Genomic DNA, 6,000 nt, shown 5'->3' on the forward strand with positions numbered 1-6,000 from the left:
TATGATGAGATGATTGGCCCTGTAAATGCAGGGAGAGCATTGGACATGATATGCCTGGACTTTAGTAAGGCTTTTGATATGGTCTCCCACAACATTCTCACAACCAAGCTAAGGAAATACAGTTTTGCATGAATAGATTCTAAGATAGAAAGCTGGCTGGATCATTAGGCGTTGAGGGTGGTAATCAATGGCTCGATGTCTAGCTGGCAGCCTGTGTCAAGTGGAGTGTCCCAGGGGTCAGTCCTGGGGCCAGTTTTGTTTTGTATCTTCATCAAATGGAAGATGGGATGGAATACACCCTCAGAAAGCTTGTGGATGACACCAAGCTTAGGGTAGTAGTAGATATGCTGGAGGGTAGGGCTAAGATTCAGAGACATCTAGACAAATCGGAGGATTGGACAAAAAGAAATCTCCAGAAGTTCAATAAGGACAAGTACAAAGTCCTACACTTAGAATGGAACAAGCCCATGCAGTAGTACAGACTGGGGACTGACTGGCTTAGCAGCAGCTCTGCAGATAAAGGCCTGGGGGTTACAGTGAAAATTAAGTGGAATATGAGCCAACAGTGTGCCCTTGTGATGAAGGCTAACAGCATACTAGGCTGCATTAATAGAAGCATTGCCAGCAGATTGAGGGAAGTGATTATTCCCCTCGATTCAGCACTGGTGAGACCATGCATCTGGAGTACTGTGTCCAGTTTTGGGCCCCCCACTACATAAAGGATGTGGACAAATTGGAGAGTCCAGTGGAGGGCAACAAAAATGGTTAGAGGGCTGGGGAACATGACTTATGAGGAGAGAGAACTGGGCTTATTTAGTCTGTAGAAAAGAAAACTGAAGGGGAAATTGAATAAGAGCATTCAACTACCTGAAGGGTGGTTCTCCAAAGAGAATAGAACTAGCCCAGGGGCATGGAAATATGGCCCGCGGGCCAGATCCAGCCCATCGAGCACTTCCCTCCGGCCCACAGAGCCCCTTCAAAACCCACGTAATGGTGGCTGCCTCTCTAAAAGCCTCTGGCGGCACCAGCTGCAGCACCTCAGGCTGTTTCCTTGGGTTCTGGTTGCAAGGCAATGAACCCTGACCTCAGCCTGCTCCAGCTCACCCCACCCCTGGCTCAGGCCATGTTTGCAGCTTGAAAGGAGCAGAGGTGCTGGGCCAGAACCTGGGGTGCTGGTGAGGGGAAATAGCGCCTGGGCCGGGTTCTGCTTTGCTGCACAGGACTGGAAAGGACCCTGTCCTGCAGGTAAACCCAGGAAAGCAGCTGCTGGGCAGGCTTTCCCCATGCTGTCACTTGGGCTGTGCGGGGTCGGGCTGTGCTGGCACCGGGGAGGGGAAGCAGGAGCTGGGCCACAGCTCTAGCCTAGTCAGCACCAGGGAGGAGAGGTGGCGGAGAAGCCATGTGCTGCTTGGGACAGGATGAGCCCAGCCAGAGTGGCGGGGACTCAGCTGCATCTTCCCCCTACCTGCGCTGGTCAGTCCTGAGCAGCACACAGCTCTGCCACCACTTCTGTTGGCTGGTGCAGACCCGGCCGGGCTTGCCCTGTCCCCAGCAGCATGTGGGAAGCCGGCTTCAGCCGCATACTGCTCTGGATGGGACAGACCCATCTGGGTCTGCATCAGCCAGAAAAAGTGGCATGCAGCTGAAGTCAGCTTTCCATGTGCTGCTGGGGACAGGAGGAGCCCGGCCAGGTCTGCACCAGCCAGCAGAAGCGGCGGCGGAGCCATGTGCTGCTCAGGATGGAACAAGCCCAGCCTGAGCGGCAGGGGCTCAGCTGCACTTTCCCCTACCTGCACTGGTCAGTCCTGAGTGGCACATGGCTCCACCGCCACTTCTGCTCACTGGTGCAGACCCAGCCAGGTCCATCCCATCCAGAGCACCGTGCGGCTGAAGCCAGCTTCCCACATGCTGCTGGTACCAGCCCCCACCGCCGCCTACTGCAGGCAGTCACCGTGTCCCCCAGCCTCCAGGGACACGCGTCATTCATGCATGGCAGATAAGAGAGGGGAGAGGCAATACAGCAGCAAATAGGTCAGGGGAGCAAAAAGCAAAGCAGCAAATCAGGCAGGGAGCACAGAGCAGGAAGCAGAAAGCAGAGCAGTAGATCAGGCAGACACTCAGGGAAGGTATGGGGCTTAATTTATGGCACACTTGCCAGAAAGGTTGGCCTCCACTGTTCTATGGGTTCTTTACAAGAGCTATGCCATAGCAAGGTAACTCAGCTAGATGAAGGGAAGGCCCTAGAACCAGATGTTTAATTTTCAAGGAGTACTTGGTAAATATACAGTACTGTACTGTGCATGTATATTCTTCTTACTCACACCCAGCCAGCAGTTTGTTACATTCCATAATCCTGGTCATACATCTTGGTTGTATGGATAAGCAGGCACCATAACATGATTCATGGGCTTTGGGGTGCATTCTCCTGTAAGAAAAGATGTCTGTGCTACATGGCAACCTAGACTCATTCATAAAATGCTATGAAAATCAATGGCTGGGATGAATGTCTTACTCCTTTTTCTTTCTCTTCCTCATTGTTATTCACTATTATACCTGTTGGTTTCAACCAGGCTTGGAAACTAACATTCCTGAAATACTGTAAGAAGTCTCCCGTAATCCCCAGTCCTGCAGCTCATTCTAGCTGAAGTTAACTTAAAAGCTGCTTTACATTGAATGGGTTAGAATAGTCCTGTAGGGCAACTGCCTTTGCAGCTTGCTGAACACAGCACATGCTGACCGGACTAGGATCAGAGAGGTAGTTAGCCATGTTAGTCTGGAGTCAGGCAGAAGGCAGGTGTTGCCACCTAAAGGGAGAAGGGGAGCAGTGATGGGAGAAGCAGATGAAAGCAATAAACCCATAGAGACAAAGGGGTCACAAAATGCAATCCAGATTATGGAATAAGAATCCATAGTCCCTGTTTAGACCATACTTAACACAATCCAGATTATTTCTTGTTCTGCAATTTCATGTTCAAGTGTGTTTTTAATTTTTTGTTGTCTAGGAACATCTACCCTGAGGTCAGGAATGGGCTGTTAAAGGCCGGTTAAAGTGTTCTACCACAGGCCTTTGTGACTTTCTGGTGCTGATGTGAGATTGGTGTTCATTCATTTTTACACTAGGGATCACCCTGCCTGTCCAAACTAGACAGCAGAGGGGCACTGTAAGCAAATGATAGCATAAATTACATTGGTAGAGGTGCAGGTGAATGAACCTCAGATGTTATAATCCTTTTGGTCCAGTGATTACATTGGTAACACAGCTGGCATTTGGTAACACAGCTGGCATTTGGCTTTGTTGCAAGGCCTGGTGCCTCAGTGAGAGTGGGAGTTAGGTAGCCCGTTGCTTAAGAGATGCTGTTAGATGTTGGGGGGCTAGGAACTACCATGTGGACTAGGAACACCATGTGGAGCAGCACACACAAAGCTGGCAAAGCACCCCTAGAAGTTCCTCTCAGTCAGGGGAAATCACCAGCTCCCCTGTTAAGGCAGCTATCTACCCTCTTTGCAGCACAAAATATCACAAATTAGGGTGGAGCTGGGGCTCAGCCAGACTTTCGTTAAGCGTGCCTTTATTTATTAACTCAGTACAGAAGATGACAATCAAGTCCAAAGAAAAATATCACATTTTATACCACAAAAGGATTTTTAAAGTCTCTTTTATGTGAAATATAAAAATTAAGTAATTCAAATCATACTGATCTTCAATAAGAAAGGAAAGGGAGGGTCAACATTTTGTTTTTAAAATATAACACTAAAGTTTACATACTTCAAACTGCCACCTGTTCTATACATGATACATAACTTGTTCTGCAAGAAAATAGCATTTCATTGAAGAAACCCATTTGCAGTGTGTCAGTGGGCCTTATTCCCATGGTCCTGTTGCTTAATATACTTTGAAGTGATTGATGGAGTGTACATTTCCATACCATGGGATTCATTTTTGGTTCTCATTTCCTTCCTACTAGATGTATAAGATTTATATAAATCTTTTTTATATATATAAAGATACCTGAATGTTCTCTCTCATCTTGTCCCATATATTTGTCCAGTATAAGTGGTTCTGTGACACTTATTGAGTGTGCAAAGTTGGGTATTTCTGCTTTACATTCCTTACATAAGTTGTGTGTAACTTGTCAAAATATATTTGAAAGTTATGCAGAGATGCCAGTACTATGGGTTTTAAATAACTGTTGCCAAAAAGTGTTGGCTGTTGTAAAAACTCAGTCGTTGTAGATTTTTTTTCCTCCCTTCCTCTCCTAATTGGTCTAGTGTATGCTCTAATTTTGTAATTGCTATTTAAAAATAGTCATAATGAGTTGTAATATTTCCCATACACTGTACTACTTTGCTCTAATAGTTATGTTTATGCTTCTTTTTTTGTTACAAAAAGAGCATTTCCCCCCCCAATAAAATGTTTTGTTTGTAAATGATAGCATGCATGATGACATGCATGGGGCTAATTGATCTTTTCTAATAAGATCTTCAAGAATCTCTGTTTTTCCCTGTCAGAAAAATCTGTGGGCTTGAATAAACTCCTGTTCCTATCCTGCATGACCTCCCTTTCCTAGTACCGTAATTATTACAGCTTGTTGCGCTGAGTCAGGTGATTGATTGATTAGCCCACTTGACTGGACTCCGTTGTCCCTTCCATGGCTCACCAGCTAATCTCCCCCCACTTCCAACATCCTGGCTTTTTGTCCAGGCAGTTAAACTTGTTCTCCACATCCTGGTGCCTCTTTAGATCGATATATCTTTCCAACCCAAATGGTGTCCAATCTTCTTGTCTAACACAGTTGGAGATATACAGGTAAAAACATTCTCTGGGTGAGGGGAGACTCTCAGCTTCTCTGCTCCTGTGTGCAGCTGGGTATTCTGGCAGCTGAGTTAGGAGAACAGTTAGAGTTTATGGCACCTGAGAGGGCATGAGAGGGCAAATTGTTGAGGAGATGAGATTAACACCTCCACTGAAGTGATCATCAGCAATGGCTTAATTCATTGCTGAAAGTTAAAATGTCCATGTTTAGCTTTCAGAGTTAAACCCCCTAAATTAAGCTCTTAGAAGGGCAGAACCCAATAGTGTTTTCTCCATCCTTTGTCTATTCAGGTCAAGCTCTTGTGTTTGCACAGTGCCTAGCGCAATGGAGCCCTGATCCTGCTTCTACTCTCTGGGCAGCACCGTCAGATAAACAGTAATATAGGCAGAGATTTCAGGAACTGGTGTGGTGAAAAGGTGGCTCACAGGCAGAGCACACAAAGTAGCTCAGGACTTTGTCCTGCTGCCCTGCCCTGTCTCCTTGCTACAGCAGCTACAGAAGAACTGGCAGAATAGGAGTTTCCCCAAATTATTTCCACCAGAATAGTACCAAGATTCCCTTAGTTTCCAGTCACTGGCTTGCTTTTTTCTTTTGGTGCTTGGGGTGATCATGGTGCTGTCCATGGTGCTTTGCTTAAGAACCTAGTGGTTAAAGCACTCCCCAGGAAGTGGGAGACCTGGCTTGTAGGCCCTCCTCAGCCTGAGGAGATTCAAATCACATCTCTTGCCTCCCAGGAAAGTGCTGTCACCACCAGGCATAGGCTCACTACACTGAGGGTACTCTCCACCCTCTTAGAGCTCTTAGAGAAGCTGCACCACTGCAGAAAGAGTTGTGGGGCCAAAAGGAAAGTAAACAACAGTTTTATTTCATAACCTCATGAGGAACACAGCTCAATGGAAGGGGAAGGAGTCCTGGGCTGCAGCCCAGTGCTGTTTATGCATTTTATCTAGTGGCAATGCAAAATGTGTATTTTGCACACCTGGGAGAAAGGACTGAAACCCTATTCCAGAAGCACCATTGCACCCTGTGAGGGGCCCCTTTAAGACAGTGAAGCTTGCTCATTTCTGTCTCTGCCCTCCCTGCCCTTTGGGCAGCCTGAATAATGGATAAAAAGTGCCTTTCAATGAGTCTTAGTGCAAGCACCCCAGGCTTCCTCAGATTTTGAATAAAATGGACAGGAAAAATG

The sequence above is a fragment of the Alligator mississippiensis genome, chromosome 2 (genome assembly GCF_030867095.1).
Source record: "Alligator mississippiensis isolate rAllMis1 chromosome 2, rAllMis1, whole genome shotgun sequence".
NCBI classification, from domain to species: domain Eukaryota; kingdom Metazoa; phylum Chordata; order Crocodylia; family Alligatoridae; genus Alligator; species Alligator mississippiensis.